The 15,410-nt window shown below is 41.6% G+C and overlaps 1 long non-coding RNA gene across 1 annotated transcript in view; it reads right to left on the bottom strand.

The window, feature by feature from the left end:
- Positions 1–13,492, bottom strand: part of LOC150002524 (uncharacterized) — a 66,275-nt gene extending 52,783 nt beyond the window's left edge. Inside the window, exons 1-2 of the long non-coding RNA XR_016512621.1 lie at positions 12,460–13,492; positions 10,648–10,694 (exon numbers count right to left, since the gene is read on the bottom strand). This is a non-coding gene — a long non-coding RNA (uncharacterized LOC150002524). The remainder of the gene's footprint in view (positions 1–10,647; positions 10,695–12,459) is intronic.
- Between the last annotated feature and the right edge of the window lie 1,918 nt (positions 13,493–15,410).

Here is a 15,410-nt window from a genome sequence, read left to right as displayed (position 1 = left end):
GCTATGGCAGCAGCAGGCTAGCAGAAAGCACAGTCACACGTTTTAAAGTCAGGAAGGACACCGGGGGAGCATTCCCAGCTCCTCACTGGACCTTGCAGCCCCCAGTCCCAGCACCAGGGAAAATCAAGCCTCATTGCTTCTGACTGTGCAGACCACTGGGGGTTGGGGTAGAGGCAGAAACTGCCAGTCTCAGCAAAGTCCGCTTGTTTAAAGGGCCCTCATGGTCCTAGAATATCCACAGACCCACCCACTCTGGGAACAACGGCCAGGGCAGCAGCTAGAGGGGCACCAGTCTGGTGCGGAAGTTGGAGAGGTGCCTGGAAAAGGGGCGAGTGCTGGGCAAGCAGCATTGTTCCTTCTCAGACCCCTCCCCACATACAGAGCCACAACATGGTGAAACAGGTCACCCAGTACTGACGAATCCCTAAGGCTCTACCCCTTACAATGTAACAGGAGCTACAGCTCTACCTGGGACGCAGAGGCAAACAAACACAGGAGCCTGTCAGAATGAGGAGACAGAGAAGTATGGCCCAAAAGGGGAAATGGATCAAGGTTCCGGTGGGAGATCTAAGTGACAAGGAGATAGCCAACCTAACAGATATGGAGATGGACAACCTAACAGACGCAGAATTCAAAACACTGGTGATAAAGATGCTCACAGGCTTGACAGATATGCTTGAGTACAGCAAATGCATAAGGGAAGAAGTGAAGGCTATGCTAAGTGAAACGAAGGAAAATCCACACAAAACCAATGGTGAAGGGAAGGAAACCAGGGTTCAAATCAATGATTTGGAACATAAGGAAGAAAAAAACAGTCAACCAGTGCAGAATGAGGAAGCAAGAATTGAAAAAAATGAGGAAAACTTCCCAAATTTTGTGAAGGAGATGGACATACAGGTCTGGGAAACACAGAGGATCCCGGCTGACCTGGACCAGAGGGGACCACACCAGGACGCATCATGACTGAGATGCCAAAGATGAAAGATAAAGACAGAGTCCTGGGGGCAGCAAGAGAGAGGTGGAGAGTTGCCTACAGGGGGTTGCCTATAGGACTATCTGCTGATTTCTCAAAGGACACTTTGCAGGCAGGAAGGAACTAGCAAGCAGTATTCAATGCAATGAAAAGCAACCTACAACCAAGAGTACTCTATCCAGCAAAGCTATCATTTGGAATAGAAGAGCAGATGAAGTGCTTCCCAGTCAAGGTGAAGCTAAAGGAACTCATCATCACCAAGCCATTATTAAATGAAATGTCAAAGGGACTTACTTAAGAAAAATATCAACTATGAACACTAAAATGACAACTCATAACTACCAACAACTGAATCTAAAAAATAAAAACAAAATCCAACTAAGCAAACCAGAAGAGGAACAGAATCATAAGTATGGGGATCATTTGGAGGGTTATCAGCTGGGAGTGGGGAGGGGGAGCAATGGGGAAATGGTGCAGGGACTAAGAAGCATAATTGGTTGGTACAAAATAGAGAGGGCGATGTTAAGAATAATATAGGAAAGGGTGAAGCCAAAGAACTCATATGCACGACCCATGGACATGAACTAAGGGGGATGGGATTGCTGGAGGGAAGGGGGTTATTGGGCAGAGGGGAGCAAAGGGGAAAAAACTGGAACTACTATAACAACATAGTCAATAACATATACTTTTTAAAAATTCCCAAAAGAGAACTCTCCATGTTCAGAAGGATTCATTCGAGAATTCTACCGGACATTTAAAGAAGAATTAACACCAATTCCACACAGTCTCTTCCAGAATGAGGGAAAGCTTCCCAATTCATTTTAGGAAGCTAATATTATCCTGACACCAAACCAGACAATATGGAAAAAGACCTATGTATAAATATCCTTCATAAATGTAAATGCAAGAATCCTTAGCAAAAAAATAGTAAGTAAAATCCCATAGTCTATAAAAGGAATTACACACGTAACTGTTAGAGTTCTCCAGAGAAACGGGACCAACAGTATATACTGACAGCAGCAAGAATAAGTGACTTGTCACATACAAAGCATACACACACACACCACAAGACAGATTTCTCAGCAGAAATGTAGTAAGCTAGGCAATAGTGTGGTGATATATTCAAAGTACTGAAAGGAAAAAATGGCAAGCAAGAATACTGTATCCAGAAAAATGGTCCTAAAATTATAAGGAAAAAGGAAATATCAGAGCATAAACAAATGAAATAAAAAATAGGCAAATATTTTTTAACTGATGAAACTAAGAGCTGTGTTTTTGAAAAGTAAATTTAACAAACCCTTGGCTAAACTAAGAAAAAAAGAGAGATGATTCAAATAAATAAAATCAGAAATGAAAGAGGATACATCCAATTGATCCCACCACAATAAAAAGAATCATAAGGGACTTACTGTAATTCCTATTAAAATATCTATTGCATATTTCACAGATCTAAAACAAATATTCCAAAAATGTATATGAAACCAAAAAAGACTCCAAATAGCCTCAGCAATCTTGAGAAAGAAGAACAAATTTGGAGGGATCACAATACTTGGTATCAAACTATACTATAAGGCCATTGTAATTAAAACAGCCTGGTACTGGCTTAAGAACAGGCATATAGAGCAATGGAACAGAACACAGCACAGAAATCAACCCACTCCTTTACGGCCAATTCATATTTGACAAAGGAGGCAACAGTGTACAATGGAGTAAAGACAGTCTCTTCATTAAATGCTGTTGGCCAAACTGGACTGGTACATGCAAAAAAATGAAACCAGACCACCCACGTAAACCATGCACAATAATAAACTTAAAATGCATAAAAGGCTTATATGTAAGTCACGAAACCATAAAAGAAAAACAGACAGTAAAATCTCAGACATCTCTCACAGCAACATTTTTGCCAATATATCTCTTAGGGCAAGGAAAACAAAGGAAAAAATAAACAAATGGGACCACATCAAACTAAAGAGCTTCTGCACAGCAAAAGAAACCATTAACAAAATAAAAAGGGAACCCACTGTAGGAGAGAAAATATTTGCTAATGAAACAACTGATAAAGGTTTAATTTCCAAAATATATAAGGGACTTAACAGAACTCAGTACCAGGAAGACAATCCAATTTAAAAATAAGCTAAGGACCTGAATAGACTCTTCTCCAAAGGGGACATACAGATGGCCAAATGACAGAGAAAAAAAATGTTCAATGTCACTAATCATCAGAGAGATGCGAATTAAAACCACAGTGAGATATCACCTCACATAAGCCAGAATGCTACCATCAATAAATCCACAAACAAACAGGGCTGGAGAGGATGCAGAGTAAAGGTAACCATAGTACACTGCTGGTGGAAAAATATACTGGTGCAGCCACTGTGGAAAAGAGTATGGAGTTTCCTCAAAGAACTCAAAATAGAGCTGCCTTTTGACCCAGCAATCCCACTTATAGTAATATATGCTAAGAATCCTGAAACACCAAGTTGAAAGAATATATGCACCCTTATGTTCACTGCAGCGTTGTTTACAATAGCCAAGATCTGGAAACAGCCCAAGTGCCCATCAGCAGGTAAGCGGATTAAAAAGCTGTGGTACATTTACTACCTGGTGGTAAAAAAGAAGGAAATCTTACCTTTTGTAACAGCATGGATGGACCTGGAAGTTATTATGCTAAATGAAATAAGCCAGTCAGAGAAAGACAAGTACCTTATGATCTCTCATATGTGGACCCTAATGAACAAAATAAACTGATAAACAAAATAGAAAGAGAGGCATAGATACATGGAACAGACTGACAGCTGTGGGGGAGAGGGAGAAGCTGAATGAAAGAAGGTGAAGGGATTAGCAAAAGAACATATAAGCATAATCCATGGACACAGAAAACAGTGTGGTGAACGCCAAAGGGAAAGGGGATGGATGGAGGTGGGCAAATGGAGGGAAAGGGGGACATCTGTAACAGGCCAACAATAAAGTTAAAACGGAAATTTAATATTTTCTTATATTAAATAAATTCAATTTTTTAAAAAGAAGAATCAAAAGGGGCTATCATGAGCAAGCGTATGCTAACAAATTGGACAATCTACAGGAAACGGAGAAATTCCTAGATATATACAACCTACCAGGGTGAAAACAAGAGGAAATAGAAAGTCTGAACATATCAATAAAAAGGAGATTGAAGGAGTAAACAAAAAACTTCCAACACAGAAAAACCCAGGATAATTTGGCTTTGAGGTCAAATTCTACCAAACATTTAAAGAAGAATTAATACCAATCCTTCTTAAATTCTTTCAAAAATTAGAAGAAACACATCCAAATTCATTCTGTGAGGCCAGTCTAAAACTGATACCACAGCCAGAAAAAGACGCCACATGAAAAGAAAACTACAGGTCAATATTCCTGGTGAACACAGATGAAAAATCTTCAACAAAATACTAGCAAACTGAATACAGCGCACATTAAAAGAATCATACATCGTGACCAAGTCAGATTTATCACAGGAATACAAGGATGGTTCAGCACAAGCAAATCAATTAACATGATACATATACCGCATTAACAAAATGAAGGATAAAAATCACATGATTATTGCAATAATGCAGAAAGAGCATCTGACAACTTTTCATGGTAAAAATTTTCAGCAAATTAGGTATGGAAGAAACTTAATACAATAAAAGCCATTTATGAAAAGCCTACAGCTAACATCATACACAATGATGAAAAGTTCAAAGCTTTCCTTCTAAGATCCAGAACAAGGCAAGGATGCCTACTTTCATCTCTACTATTCAACATAATACTGGAAGTCCTAGTCAGAACAACTGGTCAAGAAAGAAAAAAAAAAGATTAAAGCCATCCAAATCAAAAAGAAAGAAGTAAAACTATCTCTATTAGCAGATGACATTGTCTTATATGTAGAAAACTCTACTGTTAGAATAAACAAAAATCCATTTACTATAACATCAGAAAGAATAAAGTACTTATGAAATAAGCTTAAAGAAAGAGGTGAAGGACTTGTACTGAAAGACTGAAAACTATGAAATAATGACAAAAGAAAAATTTAAAAGACACAAATAAATAAAAGTACATACCATGCCGTACACTGGAAGAATTAATATCATTCAAATGTCCATACATCCCAAAGTGATCTATAGCTTCAGCACAGTTCCTATCAAAATCCCAGTGGTATTTTTTACTGAAATAGAAAAAAAAAAAAATCCTAAAATTCATTCAGAACCACAGTGACCCTGAATGACTAAAGCAATTTTGAGCAAGAACAAAGCTGGAGGTATCAAAACATTATAAAACTGCACCTCCCGATGATCTAGGTCAACCCCTCCTGTAGCTTTACATACTACTTATACACATATAACTCTTAAATTGATATCTTTAGCCTCAACTTCTCACCTAAGCTCCTGACTCATGTCCAATCTTCTCTTGAATGCCTAACACATGTACTTAACCAAACCCATGATCGCCCAGCTCAACTCTTTCCTCTCACCATCTTTCCCACCTCTCTTAGAGTTCCCTAATAATTGTATGACAGTTTTAAACATGACTCCAAATTCTTTGATGCTCCAATATTTCTTCCTTTTTGAATCTGGATGAGCCTGTGAATAATTCTAGCCATAGAATATGGTGGAAGTAACAGTATGTGAGCTCATAAATGGCCATGCAACTCCTTTCCAGGTCTCTTGGAGTGTTTCCCTTCAGGGAATAGTAATAAAAATGAGTGCTGTTTTAATCCACTATTTGGAGGTGAGGGTAATTTATAGTAACAGACAACTGGAACTAACGATAGCTTTATTCTTTCAATTATTCGGACCGAAAATTCTAACATCATCCTTGATTCCTTTCTTTCTCTCACATTCCATATCCAATCCCTCAACAGATTTTGTCAGCTCTCTCTTCAAAATATGCCCAAAACATGACCAATTCTCCCTACTTCATCCATAAAATGATCTCTTCTAGTCCAAGTCCTTGGCTGAAAGCAATAGAAACTGTCTCGGGCTAACTTTTGCAGATAAATTTCGTGAAAGCAAAGCAGATGGCTCACAGCATAGACTAAAAAAGGGATAAGAATCATGTCCAGAAAACAGACAGAAATCAGCGAAGATTAAGCATGATCATAGCCAAAGGTCCAGCCGGTTGATGAACTGCCACAGCTGGACACAGAAGGCACCACCTTCACCAGCCCCAATTCCAGGCTGCTCCCACTCTTTTGTTCTTCGGTGTCTTACTTTCAGGGAGGTGTTCTCTCATTGGCTGAGTTTACTTGTTTCTGAGTCTCAAGTGCTAGGGGATGGGAAGAGGAAAAGTCTGGGCTCTGTGGCGTTCACAGTGAGAAGTAGAGACCCTGTCCCACAAAGACTTATTTCACAGTGCATTCTCCAAACACAAAAGTTGGCTACAAATTCTGAGCAGCCAAGTAAAAATAAATGACATCGATAAGGGCTGGTTGAAGAGCTGATACATTTTTATACAGCAAATGACAGGCTCTCAATATATATTAATATGGTAGAAAGATAACTAGACTTTGAATTAAAGCCTTAGGTTTAAGTCCTGTTCTACCATGTACTGGATGTGTGACCCTGAGCAAATCACTTAATTTCTCTGAGATTCCATTTTTTCATCTTTGTATTGGGAACAATAATACCTGTCTTGCTTATCTCACAGGTTGTTTTCAGGGTGAAATGAGTGTGTGAACATAGTAGGTTACTATCTTCATCTCACTCATCTTTTAAACACTGTTGCCTGGCTGAGAGTTAGCATAGAGTATGTAGGTGTTCCATAAATGTCTGCAGAGTGAGTAAAATTTATAGAAAGGATGTGTAAAATGAAAGCCATTAATTAACTGATCTTACTAAATACTCTACTTAGGCCAGAAAAGTTAGATACTGTCACCTAGAGCCATCCTTAAGTAATATCAAATTACGCTTTGGGAGGAGATCTTTGACACTGATAATATCTGCCACTGACCTCTTCATAAAATTTATATGGAATGGCAGAGCAACTTATTGTTTCAATATATAGTACAAATTTGACTCCTAGAGCAAATTCCTTCTGTGACAAGTTTTAAGGACTTGATGATAATAGCTCTTGAGAATCATTCTAGCGTGAGAAAACAATACATCTTATTGTCTAGATGTTTGGCCAATGAATGCAAATTATCCTGAGAAAACAAAACACTAATTATAGGATAGCTAATAATAACAGTCCCTTCACCAAATCCTTTGGAGATAGTCTAGAATCAAGGGTTGTTAAGATATTTTGAAAAGTGTTAGTGGTAAGAATCATAACCCCAAACAGGATCTGCACAGCACCCTATAATCAAATACAATAATATCTCTCCAGAGGTATATCTGAATGTTAATTCTAACTGGAATAGTCTCATATCAGTTCAGCTAAGTTCATTTCAAATATGAGATCCAAAAATCTTTTTGGTTTTAAGAGCTCTTTTGGATTTTAGAATCAGACAACAAACAAAGTTGTATTTATCATAAATAAAGAAAAAGTATTATAGTGCTTTGAGATACAAAATTCTCTACCATGGACATTGAAAGTTCTTACAAGCTTGAATATTAATATTAATGTATCTCTTAAAATCACCTATGTAATATCACTTTCACAGTATTATTTTTCAAATAGGCGATGCAAATAATTATAAAATTCAACCACAGAGATCATCTATTTCAACCTGTTGCCTAATTCAGCTGACCCCTAATAATATAGCACCCTAGCCACATAGTCACTCAGCCTTCGCAGGGTACCCTTCCGAGTGAAGAAGAATTTCACTCCTTCATACGGAAACTTGCTGTACTCTTGGACAACCTTAGTTATTAGAATCAAAGTCAGCTCCTCTGTTACTTTTACCCTTTGGTCCTAACTCTGCCCTGGGGAGCAGGAAAAACTACCCCCTCTGCCACGTGACAGCTAGGCAAATATTTAAAGTGGCAATCAGGTACCATATCATTTGCCTCTTCTCTAGGCTAAACATTTGCTCTAACTCTTCCACATAAAGCATGGTTTCCTCTTCCCTCACATCCTGAGGACCTATGCTAATCTCTAACTTATCAATGTTTATATTACAATAAGGTAGCTAGAGCTAGATAAAGCTCCAACCCAGAATACTGGGAACCTGTTATCTTCCTTGCAAGCTACATACAATATTCCTATTGATGCAGTATAAAATTATATTAGCTTTTTATGCAGAATAATATTTTTGAACTATTTTGCATTTATATAAGATTTGTACCCCGATTTTTCCACATGCATTATTGTCACAATCCAGAAACATCCCTTGATATATATTTTTTTAGTCTCAACAAAAGGGTTTTGTGTTGGTCTTTGTTAAAGTACATGCTGTTGGTTTTCATTCCAACACTCTTGTTTCATTTTGAATCTTGATTTCACCTCTTAATATATTAGCTATGGCTGCTTGCTCTATGTCACCTACAAATTTGATGAGCAGTCTTTCTAACCTTCAGTAAAGACTTTAATAAAAAAAAACAATATTGAACAAGATAGGGTCAAGAGCCCTATGGTGAGTCATTAGAGATTTCCTTCCAAGATGGCATCCTTACTATCTCATGCAGCCAAAGAAGCACATACACAAATAACAATACCAAGCATTAGGTGACATGTGCTAAATGGACAGCAAGAAAAACAAACGCTATACAGAGAAGAAAGTAATGCATCTCAGAACCATTAGACAAGGTTCTCTACTTCAGTAATTAATTTCAAATACAAGTTTGGCTACAACAGAGCATTTGAAAAAGGTGCCTTTCCTTCCTGAAACGTGCATATACTGTATATGTACTAGGGTTGCAACATAAAATCCATTTCCTACTACGGATCTCACCCACAAAGTTTACAAACACGATATTAAATGAGTAGGACTTGAAGTGACATAGAGAAGGGGAGACTAAGCCAAGCAAAAAATCTTACTACATTTTGGATTAATAAACTATAGATGTGACTCTTCCCACTGCCCATTTCATTTCCCCTACCCACCCCACCCAAACTCCCATGACTATAAACAACCCCAACGTGCAGAAATCAATATTTTAAGTATGTATTTCCTAATGACTGTTTGGTTTTTAAAGGCAGTATTCGTTTTTAAAATGGCTTGTACAGAAGGCTGATTTACAAGGCAAGTGACCTTGGTTTAATATGCGTTCATATGATTGACAAACATTTTTTTCAGAATACCAAGTATACAATATATGCAGGGTTACTGCTATTTGCTTATATTGTGTAACAAACCTAATGTTAAACATGACCCTTGAAACTGTCCCCACATCTTTCCAGTCAAGACACTTTGATGATATAATAAATATCATTGTGGTTCCATTCAGAAGAAACAGGGTTTAAATAAGTCTTTGCCCTGTCAAGTAATTTTTTTTTACATGAAACAAAATCCTCTTCAAAAAATACCTCTGTAAAAAAATTGTAGTAAATACCTAGAAGACACATACCTCTAAAGCAATTCTGGCCTTACTGATCACATTAAATCATGACAGGTTCTGGTCTCATTCTCTGTCCTCTGTTCCTTTCTCGGTCTAAAAATTAATTACAGCTAGGAACCAAAATTCAGATTATAATGTAAAACTTGAAGCAATAAATCCACTCACTGAATCAGATCACTTGGAATTAGAAATTTAAAAAAATTTATTTTTGAAAAAGAGAATCACAGAACATTTCTGGAATATGAAGTCAATCATTACAAATATATCCCATCAGAAATACCTTTTAAAGTTATAAGCCCCATAACAACTTGGATTCAGATTTAGAATATCTAAAAAATAACCCTCAGGATATTAACCCAATAATCATTAAGACCTCATTAGCAAATCAGACTTGAAGCATGAGTGGAAAGGACCTTGGAGAGCCTCTACATAAGGAGGAAGCTAGGCAACAGGATTGCCAGGATCAGGTCCAGAACCAGATCTTGTTTCCACACCACACCCTTGGCTTTGGGATTGAGGGTGATGGACACAGCACCTCCTAAATCAGTAATCTCTAACTTCCCCTGACCAACGTCCAACCTTACCCAAAAGAGAAGAAGGGGGACAAAGAGGGGAAAACTTAGCCCATTACTTTGAGATGAGATCCAAATAATTCTTTGTTTTTTTCCCCTTTTTTATATTAAAAAAGAAAAAAGAACATTCATCATCACTCCACTAATATGTAAAATTCATGAAAGCAAGGACCACATCTAATTTGCATTGTTCTATCCCCAGCACCTATGTGGTAACATATCTGGGTGCTGTTTGTTTTCTGTTTTTTATTTGTTTGTTTGTTTTTTGCTTCCCACCACCCCCGTATTTGAAGGGATTGCCTGAAGTATGTGGTATAGGTAGAATCAGTACCCTAGCATAGCTAGGATCCTAATACGTGCCATAGGAGAAGACACCCCACCCCCCAGTCCAGCCCCACCATTGGCTCTTGCAAAGGCAACATAATAACAAAGGGATAGCCTAGAAGTTACTTTTGGCAGCAGCAACAGAGAAGACAGTGACCGCAGGGGCTGTCTATTGCATGGTGTGACCTTGACTCTGCTGCTGCTGCTGCTGCTGCTATTGTCCCTTGTTTCCTGCTTGCTTTCCAAGCTTGCATCTCTTGCATTCCTATCGCTTCTGTGAGCTACCCGGCATCTTCCATGGAAGTTCTTTTCTACTTACATTAAAGACAGCTTCTCTTACTTGCAATGCAAAACTCAAAGAGGCACCTAGAAGATATTCAATAAATATTTCTTAAAGGAACAAATTAATTAATGAATTAACCATCACCAACTTTCTGTACAATACTTTTAGTTTCCTAGAATTCTTCTGATTGTCGCACCTGGTTGCTGCCCCACTGATGTCCTAATATTGAAGTTATACAATATTTAACGCTAGAGCATAAAATTAAAATATGAGCATAAAAGGTAGTCAAACAATTTTTTCCATAGGAAATTACATATGCAAATAGCTCCAATAAAAGGAATCTATAAGTGGGAACTTAAATTTCAGGTATGAACTGACATTCACCAGGTGCACTGTGGGTAGAAGCAGTTCACCTAAGGCACCGAAGGAACAGCATCTGCAAAAGTATAAACTACATCCCTCCAAAACATCAACATTTTTGCTTTAATAATATAACTTTATCTAACCTTTGGTTTGTAAATTTTTAAAACCGTTTCTACTCACCCCACCTTTACTGAAAATGAAATTAACCATATTTCTTCCCTACCCTCAAAGAATCCTCTACTTAGATTAATACTAAAAAGGGGGGAGAACAAATTAATACTAATTTACATCCAAATTATGGTTTTGTAGCAGATGTATGGAGAATATCATTTAAAGGATTTTCAGAAGTCTTTCCCAAGCCCAGATGGAACATTTTAAGGACTTGCCACATTTATCATTACAAGCCATGCTTAATACATGGTGGTTCAAAGCATGTTTCAGAATTGTCCTAAGAATTCCACTCCCTTATTACCAATTTATGTTGAGAAGGTACAGAACTATACATAGTGCATTGTATTTGGTGTATGGGAACACAAAGCCCAAAGCCAGGTTTCCCCAGTCTGATAGTGGGAAGGCCATTACAAAATCTATTAAAACATCTCAGTAAGCAAGACGCAAAAGGCCATTTTGTGTTCAGTGACCTATACGCTGCCCCACCGATTACAAAGCAGGCGATGAGTTGCTGAGGTCCCTTTTTGACTCTATATCTGATCTCCAGGGAGCCAGTGCAGATCTCTATCCAGGATAAAGTCTGAAGAACACATTTCACTGACAAAGGGAAGATAGTAAATACTTAAAAGTATTTTTAAGAAGAAAGAAAAATGAAACATGGGGTGGGTGAAAAGCTTTAAGCCTATAAATTTCCTCTATAATTTGTGATGCTTATAAAATGTAGTATAAAAAATAATTTCAAATTGTAATGGAGACCGACTGGTGTGGCTCAGTGGGTTGGGCATCGTGCAGCAAAGCGGAAGTTTAGGTTCTGGGTCAGGGCACTTGCCTCGGTCGCTGGCCAGGTTCCCTCCCTGCCCCGTTGTGGGTGTGGGAGAGGCAACCACTCCATGCTTCTCTCCCTCTCTCTCTCTCCCTTCTTTCCCCTCTCACTGAAAATAAAGAAATAAAATCTCTTTTTAAAAATGTTTTTAATTGTAATGAAAAGCCACATGGCTTTAAAACGACCAAAGAAAAGGACTACCCCTGGCTTCCAACGCTTTTCTGACAAAGATACAATTAAAAAAAAAAATGTATATCCTATTTGGCCACATTTTTTTGCGTCAATATGAACATGATGGCTTCTTTAACATGTATTCTCTATGCAATTGCGTCAGCTCCTTGTTCTGAGGTCACGCAGGCACTCCTCCTCGGGAAAACACTCCCAACTAAGTGCCCAGGTCAAATCGGAGGAACCCGGGACCCAGTGCCCTCGGGGCTCCTGGCTCCCGCCTGGAGGGCGCAGGGAGCGCTGCTTCGGAGGCTGGAACTCACCGTTAGTGCCCGAACGCGGCTTGCCCTGCCCACGAGGAGGGTGGCACGTGCCGGCAGTTGGCGTCCCGGCCCGGTCGTCCGTCGCAGCCTTAGAAGCCTTTGACCTTTGTGCGGCCGGGCAGGGAGCTCCCCGTGGCTGTACTCAACCCGGCACCCGAGTGTGCGGAGACCGGAAGCGCCCGCCGTCCGCCCTTCCGCCCCCGGACGAGGGGCGCCCGGTGGGCTGCTACCCCAGGCCTGGGGCACCTACGGGGGGCCGTCCCCCAGAAAGCGCACCTGTCCCCTTTGTCTCCTCCCCAGGAGGCCAGAGGAGGCCCGAGCAGGGGAGCCAGGCCCGTGGGCCCCGTGCGCGTCCGCCCAGCCCCCAAACGCGGCCCCGCGGGGCCTAGTGCGAGGACGGGAGCCTGAGTCTCGGTGGCCCGACGCTGCGGCGCGCTCGGCCGGGGCTGGGCCAGGCGGGGTCGCTCGGTCTGGGGCACCCGAAGGCTGGGCCTACTTCCGTCTCTTCTTCCGCGGCCTCCCCACCCCCCTCCGCGTTCCCGTAATCAATAGTGGCCGCTGATTTTTCACAATTGCAGCTGTCTAATTCATCAGTGAATAATTAAATCAGAACCAGCCAGGCCTGCCTGAGCAGGGCCCGGTTTGGCGTTGGAAAGCAGGGCTCTCCCCCTTCGAGATCCCGTAAAATGGGGGCCCAGTTGGGAGCAGGGAGAGCAGACGGGGCCAGGCATCGCGCTGAGCGCGAGCTAGCGAGTTGGCCCCGGCCGGGGCGGCCCTGCGAGTGCTTGAGTGAAGCGGAACTCAGATGTCGGGGAACGAGCGGGGCAGCCGGGGGGAGGAGGAGGGCCACGACGAGCAGGTAGCTCCGAGGCGGCTGCCAGGTCAGCACTTCCCTCCATTTTGGAGCTGCTTCCAGAGCCGTTCCTCTGCCCCTCCGCGCCCGGCTGGGGGCTGCGCTTTCGGTTTGGTGCGGACACTCTCCTCGCGCTGATTTTGCGAAGGGAGAAAAGTCCACCCTCGGGGAGGCGATCTGCCTTTGAGGAAGATGGAGAGGAGCAGAGAGAAGCGCTTAGAAACGGCATTGATTTAGACATCAATCCTGACCAGCTCCCTCCGCCTCCCCGAGCCGCGGGGACGCGCTGCCCCCTCCCCGGCAAGCGGCGTGGCGCGACGCGGGCCCGGGGCCGCGGGGCTCGGTGGGGCCGCAGAGCGGGAGGAAGGCAGCACGGGTGCGCGGCCCGCCGGGGGAGCCGGGCGTAGCCGCCCCGCACCCGCGGCCTCGACGCCAACAGGTCTCCCTCCAGACTCAGGAGTGCCGGCGACTCGGCTGCCCCAACCCGGGCGGCGGGGCGCCTTCGGAGCCCGGGTTCTTTAGAAGCAGCCAAACCACCTGTGCTTGGCCAGGCCCGGCCCCGGGGCTGATTCGAGTGGCTCTCGGGGACCCCGTCCCGCTCCTCAAACGACCACAGTCCTCAGTTACCGAAGGACTTTGAACCCTGCGGTCGGCCAGAGTTGGTTTTTCTTCCAAGTTTGGACGAAAACAAAAATAAATCAAAAATCCCAAAAACCTACATCGAATCGATTTTCCAAAGATAAAATACTCCTAAAATAATCTGAATATGTTTTTTTAATCTCGTTACTTTGAAAGATCAGCTCAGACTCCCTTGACTATTTAATATGTTTGGGAGGTAATACCGAGGAATCTAAAAAATGTATCATGTGATTTTTAAAAAGAAAAAGAAATGGTCTCATTCGCATAAATGTTTTAAATCCTTCGGTTGGTTTTCTGAGTTTCAAATAGAAATATTTTGAAATGGGAAATAATATTTAAAATCTGGCCAACTTATTATTAATACCGTATACTTTTTAAAAATTCCATGGTAGCTAGACAATTTAAATTATACAAAAAGGCTTTTAAACTCTCCCATTTTCATAGAGAGGAGAAGTGCTGGGTGATTCTATTAATGCCTAAACAATACTGAATCCTCAGTCAAAAATGGTTATGTCCAGAGCAAATAAATAAATTATCGTTTTAAGAAGGTCATAAAATAAAAGCGATGCCTGCGCTTGGTGTCTCAGAGCCTTGAAAACTGCTCCACTTTCAAAGTTAAATTTGTCCTTTTCAGTGCAACTTTTGCCTTCCATTTGAAAGGACGACAAAAAGATTTCACGCACAACTTGTCCTGAACAAAAGGACCTCACGCCAGTTTATCTATCTTTTGTAGGGTGACAACCGGAGGAAAGAAAAACTTTATTTGAGGCATACTCGAATAGTATTTTCGGAAATCCACTGTAAAAAAAAAGAACGTGGAACTGCAGACCCACAAAGGCTTGCAGGGACAGGAACTGAAAGTCCTGAGACATAATTGGAAGACCTTTAGAATAAAATGAATCATCGCCCTTAAGCTAGCGAGTTGCTTTCCCTAAGTGTCTTGTTGTTTTAGAGACCAAGCTGTTCTTGCAAGAACTGTGATGGCTCCCCGTCCCCATCCCAAAGAAGCCCTCTGGTTTTGGCAAGTTCGAATTTTCAGATTCCTTTAACTTTTTTGAATTTGATTTCCCCTCCTGAAAAGTCAAATTATGTATGCCTCCCATCTGCTTCCGCAGTGATAGCAGCCGTGAAAACAGAACCGGAAGGGGGGGCCCCAGAGAAGGTTGTGTGATGGGCCCCCTGAATTCGTGGCTTCAGCCCTGACAGTGACCTCCTTCCTTTCCATATCAGAGGCCTGGGCACCCACTCTTTCCCAAACTCCATCCGCGAGGGGCCAGGGAACCCAGAGAGATGAAGTACAAACGTGCGTGTGTGTGCGTGTGTCTGAGTCCTCAAAACCCCAACAGTCCCCTTTCTATGGGAGTGGAGAAGGGCGGTCAAGGTCGGCCGACCTAGTCCCAGGCTTTCTTCAAAACTAGGCAGGTGGATGGGCCAGCTCTTCGGAGCTCAGGTTCTGGCT

This window comes from Furipterus horrens, unplaced genomic scaffold (genome assembly GCF_987537825.1).
Source record: "Furipterus horrens unplaced genomic scaffold, mFurHor1.1.pri manual_scaffold_8, whole genome shotgun sequence".
NCBI lineage: Eukaryota > Metazoa > Chordata > Mammalia > Chiroptera > Furipteridae > Furipterus > Furipterus horrens.
Note: the sequence above shows the minus strand (reverse complement) of the source record. Positions and strands in the feature narration are given on the sequence as shown.